Source organism: Bos grunniens, chromosome 2, assembly GCF_055505025.1.
Source record: "Bos grunniens cultivar Pamir isolate PY7600 chromosome 2, Bosgru_T2T1.0, whole genome shotgun sequence".
NCBI classification, from domain to species: Eukaryota; Metazoa; Chordata; class Mammalia; order Artiodactyla; family Bovidae; genus Bos; species Bos grunniens.
In genome coordinates this window covers 124,240,440-124,263,345 of record NC_141166.1, presented here as the reverse complement: position 1 = coordinate 124,263,345, position 22,906 = coordinate 124,240,440, and positions in this window count along the sequence as shown.

The window sequence follows — 22,906 nt, the reverse complement described above, 5'->3', positions numbered from 1 at the left end:
GTTAAGGACAATTAAAAGCCAAATGAACCTAATCTATGAAACAGAAATAGAATCAAGGACACAGAATATAGACTGATGATTGCCAAGGGGGTGAGGGGTGGGGCAGGGTTGGGTTGGGAGTTTGGCATCAGCAGATGGAAAGTGGTATGTATAGAACGGATAAACAATAAGGTCCTACTATGCAGCATAGTGAACTATATTCAATGTTAAACCATAACGGAAAAGAACATAAAAATGATTGTATAACTTATATATGTAAATCTGAGCAACTTTGCTGTACAGCAGTAATTAAAACAGCACTGTGATCCAACTATATTTCAAGAAAAAATAAATTGTAAAAATAGGCTAAAAATAAAAATTAAATCAGTATTTAACTACCTCAGAAATTTTGAAAAATGCCAAAAAAAATTAAAAGCCAATGGTGATATATATAAATTATGATCAACTGAAAATGTTTTAAATTTCCAATTGTCTGTTCCATTTTGTGCTTCTTTAAGTTTATTTTTGCAGGCAAGTGCTTATGGCATAGGGACTATAGCCAGACTTCCTGAATTTGAATCTCTGCTCAGCCACTTACTAATTATGTACTCTTTGGAAATAATGAACATTCCTGTGCTTCAGAATGTTTCATTATTGATACAAGGGAAAAAATGATAGTATTATACTTATAGGATTGATATGAGTATTGAATAAGTTATTAAATATAAAATACCTGGAATAGTGCCTGGCATACTAATATAGAATCTTAATCATTTTAAAATCATAATATAAAATGTAGTACCTAAATTTTTCAGAAGACGATCTAGAGACCCAAATAAATGATAATTCCTTGTAATGTCTTTACACCAACATAACTGAGGCTGTTTGGAGAATCATAACTTTCCTCAGAGTTGAACAGTCTCTAACGTTTTTATGCTGTCACTTGAACAGAGCTGTTGTGTGCAAGAAGCACAGCACAGAGAGTGAACGGCATAGACCAAGAAGCAGAGATGATAAAAAGCCTTAGTGCAGGCATTTAGCATATATTTTAAGGCCATCCACAGACTCTCTAGGTCTGGGAACTGTGTGCTCGTTTCAGTCAGTCATCTTACTCATTTTTCTTAGTGCAAGATCTGCCTTTTAGATTTTCAGATGGAAAATTGGAGAAGATATCAGTATTCAAGTAGTTTTACAGTTTAATAAGCTTAAGCAAAATCTTTATAACCCAGATTCTCTAATACAATTCAAAATTGCTATTCAAGCTTGGGAAAAAGAAAAAGAAAAACACCTCTAGGACAAGCAAGAGAAGGGGAAAAGTATGGAAATGATATTCTTTTACTGTTCCCTCTTTCATATGATGTTCTGTAATTAATGACTGTTGTTCTCTGAGTTCCCATTGAAATTACTGCTTTACTCTCTTCCCTGCTGGTAACTTTCACAATGATTGGTATCTAAGGTCAGAGACAAAAAATAATACTATGAATTAGGTCACTGCATCCTAAATGACTAATTGATACTTTTTTTCATGATAAATACCACTGTACCTAAAATCCTAGTCTCTAGCCTTCTCTTGATCTTAACTCTTTACCAGTACTCAAGAGCAGTCCTAAAAATGGATCAAATTGTCTCTAATGACTGTGACTCTCATTAGGCCAGGTGCGCCACTTCTCTGCTCTCTCTTCCTCCTGACACAATGTTCATAATTGTTAAGTTGGGTCATGTCTTCATGATAGTTAATTTTACTACTTCTCTAGTGAAGGTCTGAAATTTTTCATAGTAAGTTTTTTAAAAAATAGAGAAATTATTACTCATCTTTATATTTTATGAGAAGCTTTATTTAAACATAATTTTGCTAAAAACTTTTAAAGATTTTTTACAATTTAGCAATCCAGGAAAGCTTTAAACAGTATAGCATGTAGCTAATCTGTTTATTCACCCCCCTTCTCCCCCATTGACTGGAAAGCAAACACTAGATGAAAATAATCATAAGGAAAAAAAAAACAAAACACTTTTTTCTTAAATATTAACTCTTATTAAGCAATAGTGAACATTTTAATTGAATTGCCACAACTTAATTATTTCTCAATGAATTCATTGTTAGATGTCTTCTCCACTCTGGCACATAATAAAAGAAACCTCTCACCAAGCCTTCTCTGCTGTGAGTGAACAATGCCTAATTAAAATGTATCTAAATTCAGTCAAACAAAATCTAATGTTTCTTTCCCATACTTTTACTTCCACTCCTTTTCTTCTCCATGCTTTCTTTTAACATGGACTCAGAAAACTTATATAACTTTAGAAATAGTGAAGTCATATTTCATATTTTATAATTAATAAGTGAAGTCGCTCAGTCGTGTGTGACTCTGCAACCCCATGGACTGTTGCCTACCAGGCTCCTCTGTCTATGGGATTTTCCAGGCAAGAGTACTGGAGTAGATTGCCATTTCCTTCTGCAGCAGATCTTCCCGACCTAGGGATCGAACTCGGGTCTCCTGCATTGTAGACAGACGCTTTACCGTCTGAGCCACCAGGGAAGTCCATAAGGCAAAGTCAAAATTATCCTTTTTAATTTCTTAAAATTTCATCTTCAATTTAACTGAGAATGCAGCACTGCTTAGTAATGCTTTTAAATATACCAAATAAATATTAAAGTATATTTTATCCCATAAAAGAGAAAAGGAGCAGAAAAGACAGAACAGTAAGACAAAATGTTCAGAATTTGTAAAACTTCCTGGGTTAACCATATCCTTGCTTCCCTCTAGGTTAACTTTTTTGGACACACACACACAAATCACAAAGCACCTCTTTTAATCCATTTCTCATCTTCTTTCTCCCTTCTTCCCTTCCTTCCTTCTTACCTGTTTCATCACTGGTGTACCTGAAGAAGTGGAGAGACAGGTATACCTGAATAAGTGTAAGTTAGTCTACGACACAGCCTTACTACATTATATTCTTCTCAGTTAAACAATAAAATATTTCCTTTTAAGAATTCAGAGACTACCCATCCTCTACTCATCACAATGCAAAGCACAGCAGTGTCACATGTCACAAATGCATCAGTGTTTGCCCTGACCAGGTCTAAAACACAAGCGTTCTCAATTTCTCAAAAGTAGGAGAGACATTTTATGTTCTAAAAAACATCTTTTTTTAAATTTTAATTTATCAAAGTAAGGACTCCTACTCTTTACTTGGAAAATGAATACACTGGTTACAAATGACAGAGAATCAGCTTAAGCAATAAAGAGAAATATATTGCTTCTCTTCATTGGGAAGGAATTCACAAAATCTAAAGCAGTGCAGCAAGTTCCAGGCCTCAAAGATTTGAACCAGGATATAGTCAACTGCCAAAGGTTTGGGACACACTTCCCTCAGCAAGGCAATCCAAGGAGGAATAAATATTCTTTTTCCAATGTCTGCATAGTAATCTGAGAAGTTTGTGTTTGAGGCTTACCTCTAGGATATTTATCATTCCCTAGAAACTGAGGTCCTACAATTGGCCAAACCTAGAACACACATCTATACCTACAGTTCGACAATTGGATCTCTTCTTAGAAGAAACAAAATGAGAGAGAAAGTATCCTTGACAATCAAATACAATAGCTACTTTGTGGACCTTGGGATGTTCATTATGATATGAAGTCAGCTTTGTTCTACCAAATGTTTTTTTCTATAATTATATATAATGTGTATTATAAACATGTTCACAAGTCAGTATCTAAATAGTCAAGAGATTTACATTCTTAGGAAAAAAATTGTACTCATTTAAAATTCTACATTTCACTTTCAATGCTAATATGATAAGCTAGATATGTTTGGATAGATAATTAGGACTGCATACATCTGGAATTTTAAATCATTGTACTGGGAAAGGAAAGGGAAAGCTTTGGAGATCTAATGAATTGCAAAAATAGGAGAATAAGAGATATCTGTACCACAGAGTGAAAAATTAACAATGATAAAAAGAATTCTGATCAAAGATTTAATCCAATCTCAGTATATTTTCTTAAAACACTTTTGTCAATTAAAGAAACTATGTCAAAAAAGTGGGCTAAGGCAAATAGACTAACCCATAAAGAAAATTAAAAGATAACATATCAACAGTCTACTTCCTTTCTAAAATCTGAAGCTACAAAATTATTTCATCTCATTTTTATCAAAAATTGTTTAAGAGTACTTTGAAAAGCTATAGAGGTTTGTTATCATGGAGGTGAGTAAAAGGGATAAAATCCTAAATAATCAATAACATCTTTTTCTTAGATTTATAAATATGTTTTGGATATCTTCTGCAAGATCAGAGAATAATGAGATACAATAACATATTTAACTGATTTTTCACAATCTGAAAAAAAATAAGTCTTTAAATTCTTGAAATAAAGTCATTTCATGAAAATTCATAAGCTATATACATACTTGTGTTAGGCCAAATATGAGTGCGTAAAATATTCAGTTTTTTTAAAAATTTAACATAATGTGCTTATACTGCATTTCATTTCCAGTCTCACACAGAAATGCCAAAGCTTCACCCTTTCCTGTCTAAACAAAGTACACAATGAAAATCCAGATAATTTTTAGAGTTTCTATATCTATCAAAGTCTCAGCAAGTTGGTTGAGATTTCCATTGAAAAATTGATTCGTTATTTTCATATTGTCTCAGAAATGATAACAAATTGTTGGGCAGCTACTATTCGCCAGTCATTTTAAAGGCAATTTAAAACATAAATGCTTTATAATAGAACATTTATCACAGATATTAACATATTTTATCAATAAGAAAGCTAAGGCTTGGAGACAATCTACATCAACAGAGCCAGACAGAATTGAATCAGGTTCGACTCCAAAGCCAATTCTATTGTATTTACTATAGTAAATTGTCTCCTAATTATAGACTTATACTGATGGGGAAAATTATCATTCCCAGCTATTTTTTTCATTTCCTCTAAGAGGATTATACAGCTCTATCCATTGCCATGTGACTTACAGCAGCTCCCTGGTGATGAAATATACTAAGCATCAGGCTTATCCATGTTACTCACCTTAATCCATTAGCCATGAACATGTGTGATGTATGTTGCTGCTGCTGCTGCTAAGTCACTTCAGTCGTGTCCGACTCTATACGACCCCATAGACAGCAGCCCACCAGGTTTCCCCATCCCTGGGATTCTCCAGGCAAGAACACTGGAGTGGGTTACCATTTCCTTCTCCAATGCATGAAAGTAAAAAGTGAAAGTGAAGTCTCTCAGTTGTGTCCAACTCTCAGCGACCCCATGGACTGCAGCCTTCCAGGCTCCTCGTCCATAAGATTTTCTAGGCAAGAGTACTGGAGCGGATCACCACTGCCTTCTCCAGTGATGTATGTTATGTCTGAGCAAAAACTTTAAGAGACACTCAAAGTTACTACCAATTGCTCTTTCCCTCTGCCTTGAGAATAGCATGTGAAAAATGCAGTTTGCTATTCTTACCTAATTCCAAGTATGAAAAAGATACATGCAAGAGATAAACAGCCAACAGCCATCAACATTTAATACCAAGGAGAAATAAATGTTTCTTGGTGTAAACCCCTGAGAACTGATGCTATATGTTATTGCAAATAGCTGATGAGTATAAGAAGTACTAAGACTATTGATGAACAGAATACTATCATTCGAAGAGGAATGAAATAAATGTGGCCTTATTAGAATGTTCTGTTTCCTATTATAAAGATAAAACTTCAAATGGAGGATGCTGCATTCTGCATTAACTTTTGGTATGTAGCTCTAATGCCTAGGAATGCATCTGGGGAGCCTGAAGACAAAAATAAAATATTAAAGATCAAAAGAAAAGACAGAAGGAATCTGAGACTACCTGACACTGTTGATTTACCTAGACTGCAATGTCCAGACTTCTTGTAGTGGGAGAAAAATAAACACTGTACATGTCTAATCTACTAAAATTAAGTTTATATTGCATGTATGTGTATGCTCAGCTGCATCTGAGTCTTTGCGACCCCATGGACTGTATTTCACCAGGTTCCACTGTCCATGGAATTTTCCAGGGAAGAATACCAGAGTGGGTTGCCATTTCTTACTCCAGGGGATCTTCCTGACCCAAGGATTAAATCTATGTCTCTTGAATATCCTGCATTGGCAGATGAATTCATTACCACTGTGCCACCTGGGAAGCTGTCTTTCTCTCTAGGTTTCCAATTTAATAGATTGCTTTTAGAACAGTGTTTGGTTTACAGAAAAATTGAGATGTGGGTACAGAGTTCCCATATATCCCCCCTCTCCTTCCCAACACTCCCCTTGTCCCCCTAGAGTTTCACTTATTATTACTATCTTGAATCAGTATAGTATATTTGTTGTAACTGATGATAACTCATATATTTTATTAAAGAAATCCATAGTTTACCTTTAGGCCTCATGTTTTGTGTTGTACAGTCTACAGGTTTAGACAATGTACATCCTAAAAGATGATGCTGTTAAAGTGTTGCACTCAATATACCAGCAAATTTGGAAAACAGCAAAGGCCACAGGTCTGGTAAATGTCAGTTTTCATACCCATTCCAAAGAAAGGCCATTCAAAGAATGTTCAAATTACCATACAATGATAACAAGACAGTGCTCAAAATCTTTCAAGCTAAGCTTCAACAGTACTTGAACTGAGAACTTCTAGATGTACAAGTTGGATTTCGAAAAGGCAGAGGAACCAAAGTTCAAATTGCCAACATCCATTGGATCAAAAAAAAGCAAGGCAATTTCAAAAAAAAAAAAAATCTACTTTTGCTTCATTGACTACACTAAAGCCTTTGACTATGTGGGTCACAACAAACTGGGAAATTCTTAAAGAGATGAGAATACCAGACCACAGTACCTGTGTCCTGAGAAATCTGCATGCAGGTCAAGAAGCAACAGTTAGAACCACACATGGAACAAAGGACTGGTTCAAAATCAGGAGAGGAGTATGTCAAAACTATATATTATCACCCTGCTTATTTAACTTACATTCAATACTAGTACATCATGTGAAATACCGGGCTGGATGACTCGTAAGCTGGAATCAAGATTGCTGACAGAAATATCAGATATGCAGATATGCAGACTGTATAGCTTTTATGGCAGAAAATGAAGAGGAACTAACAAGCCTCTTGAAGATGGTGAAAGAAGAGAGTGAAAAAGCTGGCTTAAACTCAACATTCAAAAAACAAAGATCATTGCATCCAATCACATCACATCATGGCAAATAAATAGGGAAAAAAGTGGAAACATTGAAATTTTATTTTCTCAGGCTCCAAAATCATTGCAGTCAGTGATTACAGCCACGAAATTAAAAGATTCTTGCTCCTTGGAAGAAAAGTTAATACAAACCTAGACAGCATATTTAAAAGCAAATACATTACTTTGCAAACAAAGGTCCATATAGTCAAGGTATGATTTTTTTAGTAGTCATGTATAGATGTGAGAGTTGGACCATAAAGAAGGTTGAGCACCAAAGAATTGATGCTTTCAATCTGTGGTGCTGGAGAAGACTTTTAAGAGTCCCTTGGACAGCAAGGAGATAAACCAGTCAATCCTAAAGGAAACCAATCTCTGAATAATCATTGGAAGGCCTGATGCTGAAGCTGAAGCTCCAGTACCTTGGCTACCTGATGCAAGGTGCCAGCTCATTGGAAAAGATCTTGATTCTGGGAAAGATTGAAGGCAAGAGGAAAAGGGGGCAACAGAGGATGAGATAGTTGGATAGTATCCCTGACTCAATGGACATGAGCTGGAGAATACAGGGAAGCCTGGCATGCTGTAGTCCATGGGGTCGCAATGAGTCAAGACGACTTAGCGACTGAACAATAATAACATTTAATCATCATTAGGGTACCATACAAGATACTTTCACTGCCCTAAAAATACCCTCTGCTCCACTTATTCATACTTCCCTCCCTCACTCCCTTCAGCTTCTGTCAACCCCTGATCTTTTTACTGTCTTCAGAGTTCATAATGTCGTAGAGTTGGAAGCATTTTCAGATTATCTTCTTTCAGTTAGCAATATGAATTTAACTTCCCTTGATGACGTTTTTGACAGGAGGCCTCAAGCTGCCCAGTGGAAAGATGGTAACAAAGAGAAACTGAGCCCTTTTGACAAAAGTCAGTACAGTTTGTCAGCCATGTGAGACAGCCACCTTGGAAGTAAATCCTCTAACTCCAATCAAGCCTTCATATAGTTTCATCCCTGGGTGACATGTAACAGCAATTTCATAGAAGACTCTGAACCAAACTTTGTATCCAAGGCCTGTCTTACTTAAAGAAATTAGGGGAATTTTTCAGAAGGTAAGTTTGGGGGATAATTTCATACATACAGCAGTGGGTAATTAATCCATATACATTTTCCTCTAAGAATAAATTTTACTGTGTCCTGTTTTGATTGGAACTGATATCAGTGGAGTGTTCTCTAAAGAATTTCTATTCTGTGCTATGTAGATTACCTGCAAGTATTTTTTCCCTTTTATTTTCAAGAACTATCTTTGATTTCTTGCACAGTTCTATTTCCCTTTAACTGGTGAATGACTTTTCCCCTGGTTAAATAATTCTCAAGTTGCAGTCATTTTCCTTCACCAGTTTATAAACAATCACAGCCTCCTACCTGTACCGCTGGGGGTGCAAAGTTCAACAATGGTCTGATTTTTTTCCCCATTTGTACATAGCCTTGTTCTTTGCTTTAATTTTCTGAAAACTTGTAAGATATCTTCTCTTGCTCATTTGCTAGGATATGCCTATGAGTGTCATTGATTTCTTTTTCTTCAGTGCAGCCTTCCTTCAATGAAGCCTATAACTTAGGTGACCTTTTAAGTCTGCAAATTAAGACCTTTTTCATTAAAAAATTTTTTTTCTGATACGTTTGCTTCCTCTCCTTCCTGTTCCCTTTTCTCCTTCAGTAGAACCTATTGCTCACATTCTGTCTCTCAGATTTATTCTATGAATTTTACAGTGTCTACTTTTTCTTTTAACTTGTCTGTGCTTTGAGATATTTCTTACATCTGATCTTCTAAGGTATTAATTCAGTTTTCAATCCAGATTACGTTCTCCTTTATTTCATAAATTCAATTTTCTAGATTTGACTAGTGTATTTTTATGCCCCCAGATGACTTTATAATGATGCCACTAGGGGTTTAATTGCAACTTTTTTGCTGTTGTCTTTTGTCTTTGTAATTCAAGATTTCATCCTTTTTTCCCTAGTAATTCTGCACTACTAGGCACACATTTGATTATTCACCCTGATTCTTTTCTACGTATGGAGGCTATCAGAAGAAAAGTTACTTAAATACTTATTTATGCATTTATTTATGGGTTTATTGGGCTTCCCAGGTTGCACAGTAGTCAAGAATCTGCCTGCCAATGCAGGAGATGCAAAAGACCCAGATTCAATCCCTGGGTTGGGAAGATCCCCTGGAATAAGGAATGGCAAGCCACTCTGGTATTCTTGCCTGGAAAATTCCATTTACAAAGGAGCCAGGCTGGCTACAGTCTACAGGGTTTCAAAGAGCTGGACATGACTAAGCATCACCACCACTGCTACATTGGCTTTACTTGGGCTCATATCTAAATGTGGGGCATAATTAAGATGTAAACAACAAAAAGATTTGCTATACCATGAATCTGTGGATTAAGGGCAAAGTGCTAGCCCCTGTGAAGCAAAATTTTCCCCTTATGGTCTTTCCCAATCTCTGTTTAGAGGAGACCCAACCTGTCCCCCCAACTTTCCCTCTGATCCTAACCTTTTCTCTCAGTATTTTTGGAATTTGAGCTTGTTCTTTTGGCTCCTTTTAGGCATTTTGACACTCTCCCTAAAGGCTATAGCATTCCTCCCAGACCTTAATAATCCTCCTCACAAAAGCTTCTTCTAGGAACCTCTTTATTCCAGTAAATCTTTGGACTTTCATGCCACATTCTAGATAATTTCTCATCTCCTCCATCACTCTTTAAAAGGATACCCATTATCTTGAGTTCTCAGACCTTCTCAATATTCGGTAAGCATTGCACCACTTAGCTCAGGGGTGGCAAAGAATCTAGATTTGGCAGAAGAGGGTAGGGGAAGAAAGTCATGTCCAGGCTCCACATACCCAGTATTCCCTTTATAATGCTTAGACAGGAAAAGATTCTACAGATTCATTAATTTTCTATTGTTGGCCTAATAAATTACCACAAACCAAACAGGTTGAAACAACGTTGTTTTTATTTTTATTTTTTTATTTTACTGGTGGTGCCTATAAGATCCCAAGTGTGAGTGGCAGAAGTCAAGGCTTTGGTGGCATTGCATTCCTGCTGGAGGCTGTAGAAGAATATCTGCCTCCTAGCAGTTCAGGCTATTGGCTGAATTTTGTTGAAATTGTAGAACTGAGGTTCTTATTTCCTTAAGACTGTGAGCTTGGAACCAGCTGTACTCCTAGAGGCTTCCCACATTCCTTCTCATGTTTTCCATTTCGTTCCTCTAGGTCTCGTAGGTTAAATCTCTCTTATGCCTCTAAACTCTCTCTCATTCTCTCTTGCTATATCTCTTCAAAACTTCTCTGATGTTAAGGATTCATGTGATTACACTAAACCCATCAGATAAACCATAATAATCTCCCTATTTTAAAGTTCATAACCTAACACTTCTGAACTTTCACTTTTCACTTTCATGCATTGGAGAAGGAAATGGCAACCCACTCCAGTGTCACTGCCTGGAGAATCCTAGGGATGGGAGAGCCTGGTGGGCTACAGTCTATGGGGTCGCACAGAGTCAGACACGACTGAAGCGACTTAGCAGCAGTAGCAGCAGCAACAACCATAGTGACAGAATCTAGGGATCAGGGCTTGGACATCTTGGAGGGTCATCCTTCTAACATGGCATATGTAAACATTGCTGTGAATAGCTGTAGCTCCAATAACTCATGAATCATGAAGTAATCTTGAATAGGGAGTGACCTCAGTTTGGACATTGAAAAAAAATAATATTGAATCACTTAAAAGTTCAGAAGCAAGAATGGTGAGGGCAATGAGAAAGTAGTTCCTTTAGAAAGCAAAATAAAAGTTGGCTAGATGGACTAATTAAGAAACCTACTCTGTCTCTGATCTGCTGCAGCTGTTAAATCACTTCAGTCGTGTTCGACTCTGTGTGACTCCATAGACAGCAGCCCACCAGGCTCCCCTGTCCCTGGGATTCTCCAAGCAAGAAGACTGGAGTGGGTTGCCATTTCCTTCTCCAATGCATGAATGTGAAAAGTGAAAGTGAAGTCACTCAGTGGTGTCCGACTCTTCACAACCCCACAGATTGCAGCCCACCAGGCTCCTCTGCCCAAGGGATTTTCCAGGCAAGAGTACTGGAGTGGGGTGCCATTGCCTTCTCCACTGTCTCTGATGAGGTAATCTTTATTATTCCTGGTAATAGGATATAATAATTGGTATGTATCACTAAATCTATGTGTTTTTTAATTTCTTTTCCAAATGGGATAGTTTATGATGGTGAACCTATAACTTCACTATCATGCACTGGCTATGTTAGGAAGAAATGTGCTTCTGAGTTTATAATTTGATAAATCAAAATTAGCCAAATCAATGCTCAAAGTATAGAACAATAAACAAAGAAATCTTAATCTTTCATCTAGATTTCATACTCTTATGGAACATTAGATTGTTCCCTTAAGGAAGGGGACTAGTTTAACCTTATTATGGAATGAAAGGTGTACATGAGCATCTGAGTGAGCTTAGAATCAAAGTAAGGCAGATTTGTCTTTCAATATCCATTCTTGAGTTCTTTCTCAGTAATATAACTTTCTCACATACCAATTCAAAGTGATAAATAATGACCTTAAAATAATGAAAATGTCTATTAATGGCAGAACTTGTTGAAACAAAGTAAAATAATCTTGTAATTTCTTCCTACATTAGTGAAGAATATTTTAGAGACTAATAATACCAGTATTAAGCTTGATTCCATTTTGGCCCTTGCTTTTGTATCAGTCGCCTTCTTTCAAAGGTATAAAAATATTCTGTCAAATTTTAGAGCTTCTAACAGCTTCATTTTCACAACTTATTTATCAATTTCAAATAACACTTTTAATTTCTAATTATTTCATTAGTTCAGAAGGTTATCAGATCAGATCAGTCGCTCAGTCGTGTCTGACTCTTTGTGACCCCATGAATCGCAGCACACCAGGCCTCCCTGTCCATCACCAACTCCCAGAGTTGACTCAAACTCATGTGCATTGAGTCGGTGATGCCATCCAGCCATCTCATCCTCTGTCATCCCCTTCTCCTCCTGCCCCCAATTCCTCCCAGCATCAGGGTCTTTTCCAATGAGTCAACTCTTCGCATGAGGTGGCCAAAGTACTGGAGTTTCAGCTTTAGCATTATTTCTTCCAAAGAAATCCCAGGGCTGATCTCCTTCAGAATGGACTGGTTGGATCTCCTTGCAGTCCTAGGGACTCTCAAGAGTCTTCTCCAACACCACAGTTCAAAAGCATCAACTCTTTGGTGCTCAGCCTTCTTCACAGTCCAACTTTCACATCCATACATGAGCACTGGAAACACCATAGCCTTGACTAGACGAACCTTTGTTGGCAAAGTAATGTCTCTGCTTTTGAATATGCTATCTAGGTTGGTCATAACTTTCCTTCCAAGGAGTAAGCGTCTTTTAATTTCATGGCTGCAGTCACCATCTGCAGTGATTTTGGAGCCCAGAAAAATAAGGTCTGACACTGTTTCCACTGTTTCCCCATCTATTTCCCATGAAGTGGTGGGACCGGATGCCATGATCTTCGTTTTCTGAATGTTGAGCTTTAAGCCAACTTTTTCACTCTCCACTTTCACTTTCATCAAGAGGCTTTTGAGTTCCTCTTCACTTTCTGCCATAAGGGTGGTGTCATCTGCATATCTGAGATTATTGATATTTCTCCTGGCAATCTTGATTCCAGCTTGTGTTTCTTCCAGTCCAGCATTTCTCATGATGTACTCTGCATATAAGTTAAATAAACAGGGTGACAATATACAGCCTTGACGAACTCCTTTTAGAAATCCCCCAAATTTATTCACTATTATGTATGATAATGTCTTTCTGTGATTTTTATTAGAATTAACCACAATTGCTTCATCTAACATTGTATGCTGTGCTGTACTTAGGCGTGGCCAACTCTATGTGGCCCCATGGACTGTAGCCTGCCAAGCTCCTCTGTCCATGAAATTCCCCAGGCAAGAATACTGAAGTGGGCTGCATTCGCTACTCCAGGGAGTCTTTCCCACCCAGGGATCCAACCCGCATGTCTTGCGTCTCCTGTATTAGCAGGCGGGCTCTTTACCGCTAGTGCCACCTTGCTGTTGCTCAGTCGCTCAGTCGTGTCCGATTCTCTGCGACCCCATGGACTGCAGCACGCCAGGCCTCCCTGTCCATCTCCAACTCCCGGAGCTTGCTCAAACTCATGTCCATTAAGTCAGTGATGCCATCCAACCATCTCGTCCTCTGTTGTCCCCTTTTCCTCCTGCCTTCAGTCTTTCCCAGCATCAGGGTCTTTTCCAATGAGTCAGCTTTTAACATCAGGTGGCAAAAGTACTGGAGCTTCAACCTCAGCATCAGTACTTCCAATGAATACTCAGCATTGATTTTCTTGACTGGTTTGATCTCCTTGCCTGTCCCCAGGACTCTCAAGAGTCTTCTCCAACACCACAGTTCAAAAGCATCAGTACTTCAGCACTTGGTCTTCTTTATTGTCCAACTCTCACATCCATACATGACATCCATACATACTGGAAAAACCATACCTTCAACTATAGGGACCTTTGTCACAAAATAATGTCTCTGCTTTTTAATATGCTGTCTATGTTTGTCATAGCTTGGAAGCCCTAGTTTTAACACAACTGTGTTCGAATTAAAAAAAAAATGAAAATGAAAAATGATAGTATTTGGTGTACTATCATTTTTCTTATTTAATAAAAGTAGGAACCCTTACTTTCAAAAAAAAAAGAAGAAAGAAAAATGATAGTATAATGGTCAAATTACTAAGATTATATAACTTACTCAAATATTTTCCTTACAATTTTGAATTAGAACTTTGAAATAATTATTAGGTTAAGTTCTGAAATATCCAATGGCTTTTTCATTTATTCATATGATACAGACATTTAATCAAGGAGTTTTCTCTAATTTTTGTGACAAATGAAAGCTCTTAAAAATTAAGCAATTATTTTTAATTTTGACATAACAAGTTTATATCAAGCATATAAGAACAAATTATAAGTTACTATATCTGTTCAAATACACATTAATGTATAAATTTAGGTGCACAGATATAAAATATAATAAACTAGTCTATTTTAAGTACTCAAGTCTTCAAAATCTTTATCCTTTAGAATTTCTGGCCAGCAGTTTTTATTACAATAGTAGGTAAAGTACTTTGGTTTCCTCACACCCTAATAACAATATTTTCCTTGCATCTCTTTGTAAAATTTACTATCATTTTTCTGAATTCCTAAAAATCCATGCTGTAAATTGCATTTCTCTTAACCTATAAATTGATATTTATGGAAGAATAGGAGATAGAAATGGTGATATAAACAAGATAAGGAACAGGAGTCAATAATTTTCAAATAATAGCATATTTTTCATTCTTTTGGAAGACAATTTTCTACACGCTTTCTAAGTGAAGTACTATTTTTTTTTTCCTCTGCAGTTTCTGCATTGGAGGATAGAAAGTGTCTCCCTCTGAACAAATGCAGGAATGCTCACTGTCTCTTACAAAAGATCAGGGTTCCCTAATATGTAACCAACTTTATGTGTAGATATCCATCTGAGTCCAATTATAACACTTCCATGGGATTTGACAAAAGGGGGATGGACACAAGTATACTGATTAACATTCTGCTTGTTGAGCCATTGAATAAAAAAATCCTTCATCTCCAATCCAGTGTTCTCATGTTGTCCTGCCAACATTCATGAATACTGTGGCAGTCTAATATAGTAGCTCACAAGTATGGTAAAATCTCAGATTTTATACAGTTTTTTTTGGCACACCTTTATAATGACAATAGAATTACTTAGCATTTTATTTTTTCTTCTCTTTTCAACTGAATATTGAGTAAAAAGGCATATAGGATTGATCAAATCAAATCTAAATTTAGAATCTAAAGACAGGCAAGATATGCAACTGTGAAGCTAGTCAAGATCCTGGCCATGTCCAGGGTCAGAGTTTATATCCCATGTCATTTAGAGCTCTGGCAAAATATTATTCAATAAATCCAGAATGAAAAGAGATAGGGCACTGAATTTAAGTCTCTATTTTCCAATGTACATGTGAATACTAAATATCCCATAAAGTTTACAATGAGAAATAAACAAATGATTAGTATCTGCAGATGGGTGATAGATAACATGAAAAGATGCTTGACATCACTAATTATTAGAGGAATGCAAATGAAAACTGCAGTGAGGTACCTACCACACCAGTCAGAATGGCCACCATTAAAAAGTCTGCAAATAGCAAATGCTGGAGAGGGTGTGGAGAAAAGAGAACCCTCTTACACTGTTGTTGGGAATGTAAATTCGTGCAGCCACTATAGAAAACTCTATGGAGGTTCCTCAAAAAACTAAAAATAGAGTTGCCATATGAACTACCAATCCCACTCATTGGCATATATGTAGATAAATCTATAATTCAAAAAAGTTGCATGCACCCCTATCTTCATAGCTGCACTATTCACAATAGCCAAGTCATGAAAACAGCCTAAACCTCCAATGAAAAATGAATGGATAAAAATAATGTGGTATATATATATGCAATGGAAGGAAATGAAACAATGTCATTTGTAGCAACATGTATGGACCTAAGCATTATCATACTAAACCAAAAAAGAAAGACAAAGACAAATACCACATGATATCACTTATATGTGGAATCAAAAATATGACAGAAATGAATTTATCTACTAAGAAGAAATAGATTCACAGACATAGAAAACACACTTGTGGTTGCCAAGAGGGACAGGGGTATAGAGGGAATGAACCGTGAGTTTGGGGTTAGTAGATGTAAGCTATTATATATAGGATGGATAAGCAAAAAGTTCCTACTGTAGAGCACAGGGAACCATATATTAAATATCCTATGACAAACCATCATGGAAAAGAATATGAAAAAGAATGTGTGTGTATAATGAATCACTGTTATACAGCAGAAATTAACACAACATTGTAAATCAACTACACTTCAATAAAATACATTATAAAAATGATTAATCCTTCAAGATAGACTTCAGCAGTTTGAGGACTTCCAGATGGATATAGAAAAGGCAGAAGCACCAGAGATCAAATTGCCAACATCCATTTGATCATAGCGAAAGCAAGGCAATTCCAGAAAAACATCTACTTCTGTTTCATTGATTATGCTAATACCTTTGACTGTGTGGATCACAACAAACTGGAAAATTCTCAAAGAGACGGGAATACCAGACCACCTTTCCTGTCTCCTGAGAAACCTGTATGCAGGTCAAGAAGCAACAGTTAGAACTAGACATGGAACAATAGACTGGTTCAAAATTGGGAAAGGAGTACATCAAGGCTATATATTGTCACCTTGCTTATTTAACTTATATGCAGAATATATCATGAGAAATGCCAGACTGGATGAAGCACAAGCTGGAATCAAGATTGCCAGGAGAAATATCAATAATCACAGATGATATGCTGATGATACCACTCAAATGGCAGAAAGTGAAGAGGAACTAAAGAGCCTCTTGATAAAGGTGAAAGAGGAGAGTGAAAAAGCTGGCTTAAAGCTCAACATTCAAAAAACTAAGATCATGGAATCTGGTCCCATCACTTCATGACAAATAGATGGCGAAAAAAAGTGGAAACAGTAGCAAATTTTATTTTCTTGGGCTCCAAAATCACTGCAGATGGTGACTGCAGCCATAAATTTAAAAGACGCTTGCTCCTTGGAAGAAAAGCAATGACAAACATAGAATATTTAAAAGCAAATCAAAACCACTATGAGGTACCATTTCACACCAGTCAGAATGGCTGCGATCCAAAAGTCTACAAATAATAAATGCTGGAGAGGGTGTGGAGAAAAGGGAACCCTCTTACACTGTTGGTGGGAATGCAAACTAGTACAGCCACTATGGAGAACAGTGTGGAGATTCCTTAAAAAACTGGAAATAGAACTGCCTTATGATCCAGCAATCCCACTGCTGGGCATACACACTGAGGAAACCAGAAGGGAAAGAGACATGTGTACCCCAATGTTCATCGCAGCACTGTTTATAATAGCCAGGACATGGAAGCAACCTAGATGTCCATCAGCAGATGAATGGATAAGAAAGCTGGGGTACATATACACAATGGAGTATTACTCAGCCATTAAAAAGAATACATTTGAATCAGTTCTAATGAGGTGGATGAAACTGGAGCCTATTATACAGAGTGAAGTAAGCCAGAAGGAAAAACATAAATACAGTATACTAACGCATATATATGGAATTTAGAAAGATGGTAACAATAACCCTGTGTACGAGACAGCAAAAGAGACACTGATGTATAGAACAGTCTTATGGACTCTGTGGGAGAGGGAGAGGGTGGGAAGATTTGGGAGAATGACATTGAAACATGTAAAATATCATGTAAGAAACGAGTTGCCAGTCCAGGTTCAATGCACGATACTGGATGCTTGGGGCTAGTGCACTGGGACGACCCAGAGGGATGGTATGGGGAGGGAGGAGGGAGGAGGGTTCAGGATGGGGAACACATGTATACCTGTGGCAGATTCATTTTGATATTTGGCAAAACTAATACAATTATGTAAAGTTTAAAAATAAAATAAAATTAAAAAAAAAAAAAAAGCCAGGGCTGCACCCTCCAGCTTCCTCCAAGTTGTATTATTTTTTGCTGTTGTTTACTGGGATTGTGAAATAAATCTCAGCTGATTAGTAAAATAAAAAAATAAATAAATAAAAGCAGAGACATCACTCTGCCGACAAAGGGCTGTATAGTCAAAGCTATGGTTTTCCAGTAGTCATGTACAGATGTGAGAGTTGTTGGACCATAAAGCAGACTGAGCACCAAAGAACTGATGCTTTCAAGTTGTGGTGTTAAAGAAGACTCTTGAGAGTCCCTTGGACAGCAAAGAGTCAAACCAGTCGGTTTTAAAGGAAATCAACTCTGTAATTCATTGGAAGGATTGAGGCTGAAACAAAGGCTCCAATGTTTGGCCACCTGATGCAAGGAGCCCACTCATTGGTAAAGATCCTGATATTGTGAAATATTGAGGAGAAAAGGGCAGCAGAGCATGAGATAATTGGATGGCATCACTGAATCAGTGGACATGAGTCTGAACAAACTCTGAGAAACAGTGAAAGACAGAGAAGTGTGCTGTGCTGCAGTCCATGGTGTCACAGTCGGATGTGACTTGGCAACTGAAAAACAGTATTCATTAAAGTAGCTGCTACTCTTTTTGGTTTCCGAACTGATCTCTGCATTACAAGTATTTGATTGAGACATAAAATCTGGAAAATTCCAAATTATTAGCTCTCTTCTTCACAAAACGCCCCCTACCTTCAGAACCCTGACTGTGATTAAAGACTTCTGTAGTCAAGGACTCACCTTAGCTTTCACCATCCAGTTAGCCATGAGAAAACTTTTGCCAAAGGAAAATCTGACAGTGGAGTAGACTTGTGAAGGCAAAGTTGGAAGGTGCGCAGCAAACACTAAGTGACATTATATTACCTATTCTATGTTCCATACAACAAAGGCCTTCTAATATGCAGATGGTTTCATTGATTTGTAGCAATTCACAATTTTTTAAATAAGCTAATATCTACTATTACTATTTTTTAATATAGCTTATTTGAAAACTGGTAAGCTACTCCCAGATAATAAAGATTTGACTAAAGGTCTGACATCCAGATATATGTATTTTTATGATAATGACACCTTCAAGACATCTTTATTATATTCATATATAGATTGTAGATGGTCTTTAAATTAGCAAGAATTACCTACATTATGGTTGCTCTTTGAAAAGAATCCCCTTAAGAAATGTTAACTTTTAGGAAAGGTACCAGGACAGCTTCACAGCTATTATATGATGATGTATCTTAGCTGCTGCTGCTGCTAAGTCACTTCAGTCGTGTCCGACTCTGTGCGACCCCATAGATGGCAGCCTGCCAGGTTCCCCTGTCTCTGGGATTCTCCAGGCAAGAACACTGGAGTGGGTTGCCATTTCCTTCTCCAATGCATGAAAGTGAAGAGTGAAAGTGAAGTTGCTCAGTTGTGTCCGACTCTTAGCGACCCCATGGACTGCAGCCTACCAGGCTCCTCTGTCCATGGGATTTTCCAGGCAAGAGTACTGGAGTGGGTTGCCATTGCCTTCTCTGATCATATAATGTAAGATGGAAATTTGATGTAGCTACAAAGATTCTAAAATCTCAGCAACCTTAGTTTCTTTTTTATTGTTATATTAGTAAAATTTCCTAATTAATATGTGACATTTTTAAAATTGTTCCCTTTTATTTTTCTAAATATATTTTAGCTTTTGAACAATGAAATTACTATTCCTTATTTTTTCATGATTCATTGGACATTAACCATGACACTCTATAGGATATACTTCAGAAATGTTTAACTCATTACCATGTATATATTATTGCATGTATTTATTTAGTAGATCATAATTAATTCAAACTTCTGAAGTAGTTAAAACAATAAAGTGATTTAATTTCTTATCTTACATTTGTTTAATCATTTATTTAATTAAATTATTTAAACTGTAGCAAGATTTATAGGAAAAGAATTAAATACTTCTAGAAGCCCTGCTCTGCGATTTAGACATATTAGTATAAAATTAAATAATTGAATAGTGAGGATATAAATATTATCGTGCTAAATCAGAAAAAATGTATTTGTAACAGCAAATGAAACAAATTCCTAAGACAGATGAGGTAATCATCTAATAAATGCAAAATAAAACCAATTCTAAGAGTAAAAAAAAAATTTCACTGAGCTTCAGAAGACTATCAAGAAAATATGTTTTATGTTTAACAACAGACATTAATATTTACAAACAGGCTATGCCACAATAACATAATACAGGCAAGAGTTTTATGATTAAATGAATATTTATTCAATTTCAAATTTTAATTTAATTTACTGGTAGCTTTTAAAACATGCAGCAGAGTTTTTCTTTAAAAGGATAATCTGTGTATGAGAAATTGTAAGAATTTAGACACTTGGATTATAAATGTAAAAAAGAAATTACTTATCCTTTTGAAACTATATGTATTTTATGACCTTCTCTGAGTTATATTTTTCATTTCTGGTGAGAAGAACATTCTGAAGAAGTTAATAATAAACAAGTTTACTAGGGCAATTGAAAGGTGGGGAGTTGTTAGTAATGAATATATTTCTTATCACTAACTTCAAAACAGAATATATAATAGCAAGTTTATTAACCTAAATGTGTTATATATACATGCTATTAGCATCTTGAATGTAGCCACTCCCAAGACCTAATTCTCATCTAGGTTTTTACATATTTTGCAGGCATATGCAAATAGGTAGCAGAAATATATTTCTGGAGCTTAAGAAAGCTATCTAAGCCTAAGTAAGAATTCAGTCTCAAGTATGCTGTTTATAACTGAAAATTTTCTATCCAAAGAAAATGAGGCTGTGTTAATAATAGGTCCAATAATTTAAAAAAAGAGAGAGAGAGAGAGAAAATCAAAAAAGAATCCTGGAGTGTTCTAGCATTTAGAGGATGTATGAACCAGAATATAAACATAGGACAGAAGGGACACTGCTTGAAGAACATAACCTTGAACATAAACTAGAACAAACTTTGTAAATTCTCAAGGTACTATTTTATTTATTTTTTAAAATTTTATTTTGTTTTTAAACTTTACAAAATTGTATTAGTTTTGTCAAATATTGAAATGAATCCACCACAGGTATACATATGTTCCCCATCCTGAACCCTCCTCCCTCCTCCCTCCCCATACCATCCCTCTGGGTCATTCCAGTGCACCAGCCCCAAGCATCCAGTATCGTGCATCAAACCTGGACTGGCAACTCATTTCATACATGATATTATACATGTTTCAATGCCATTCTCCCAAATCTTCCCACCCTCTCCCTCTCCAACATAGTCCATAAGACTGTTCTATACATCAGTGTCTCTTTTGCTGTCTCATACACAGGGTTATTGTTACCATCTTTCTAAATTCCATATATATGCATTAGTATACTGTATTGGTGTTTTTCTTTCTGGCTTACTTCACTCTGTATAATAGGCTCCAGTTTCATCCACCTCATTAGAACTGATTCAAATGTATTCTTTTTAATGGCTGAGTAATACTCCATTATGTATATGTACCCCAGCTTTCTTATCCATTCATCTGCTGATGGACATCTAGGTTGCTTCCATGTCCTGGCTATTATAAACAGTGCTGCGATGAACATTGGGGTACACGTGTCTCTTTCCCTTCTGGTTTCCTCAGTGTGTATGCCCAGCAGTGGGATTGCTGGATCATAAGGCAGTTCTGTTTTAGTGTACAGTTATCGTTAAATAATAACTTTCGAGACTTATATGTCTTATTCACAGAAAAGAACCCAATGGTGTCATCTGGGGCATATTGCAAGTTTAATAGAAAAGATAAATATATGGAGGCAGAAGTAACTTTCAACACCATTCAAAGTATATTATCTGAGCAAAGACAGAGCCCACTTTCCTCATTAAGGGCTTCAAATAAAAAAGATAATTTATGGGAATGGTCTTTGCGGCATAAAAATCATTCTAGAAATTTAAGTTATCATCTCTGCATCTAGAAAGGGATACATACCAAGACACTCTTGAAGCCTCTTTAGAGATATACAGAGAGTTAGAAAATGATTTATATTTTATATTTGGCTCAAGCTTATTTTGTGTCTATATACTAGATTAGAAATGTTTGGAGGAGTTTTACTCCCATCATTCTTTCAATTCCATTCTGATAAACATTTAGACAGTTTACATTAAAAATGAACATGATCTTCTCCCAAATCTTTAACAGATTAAGTTGAAATTGAAGTATTGATCCAGAAGTATTTATTGAGTACCTTAAGGGAAAGTCATCAGAATTAGCTTGGTAGAAATTAAAAGCTTCAGAGCTTTGGACAAACTTTGGGCAGAAAAATGCAGAGAAAGAGAACCAATATAAAGAAAAAAAGCATGTAATAAAGAGATGATATAAATTTTAAAAAAAGGAAATGTAGAATAGCAGGGGTTGACCAACAAACAAATAGTTCTCTTAACAGAGTTAAATGCGTCTGTCTTGCCTTTACAAAAGTCTTCCACCTACAGTATTGGAGCTATAATGAGAAAAACACGTATCAGACGAGTCTGGTTAGCTCCATCTTGTGGGAAGTTTGGGAATGTGAAAAGGGAAGTGATGGTGCCTGAGGTAAAGAATTTTGAGTCTGCAGGGCTCTAGACCAGTCTACTCCCAAGTGTGGGCTCTACACCAACAGGGTGTGGATCACTCAAGAGATTGTTAGAACTGCAGAATTTCAGCCCCACCCCCTGCGTGGGAACTACTGAATCAGAATCTACAATTTAATAAGATTTCAAGGGGATTTGTATGTATAGTAAAGAAACATTGCTCTATAGAGCAGCTATGAACTGTAGACCAATGGTTACTGATACTGGTCAATTCAGCACACACAATAAATTGTATAGTTACTCTTGTCTGTTTTTTCACCTGTTCTCCTCCAGGTTGATGGTTATGAGTCAACTAAAATCAGAATGAGACAGAAGTTCCCTAGGCTGGTGCCCATTTGAAAAGACTGATGCTGGGAAAGATTGAAGGTGGGAGGAGAAGGGACAATAGAGGATGAGATGGTCGGATGGCATCACTGACTCAATGGACATGAGTTTGAGTAAACTCTGGGAGTTGGTGATGGACAGGGA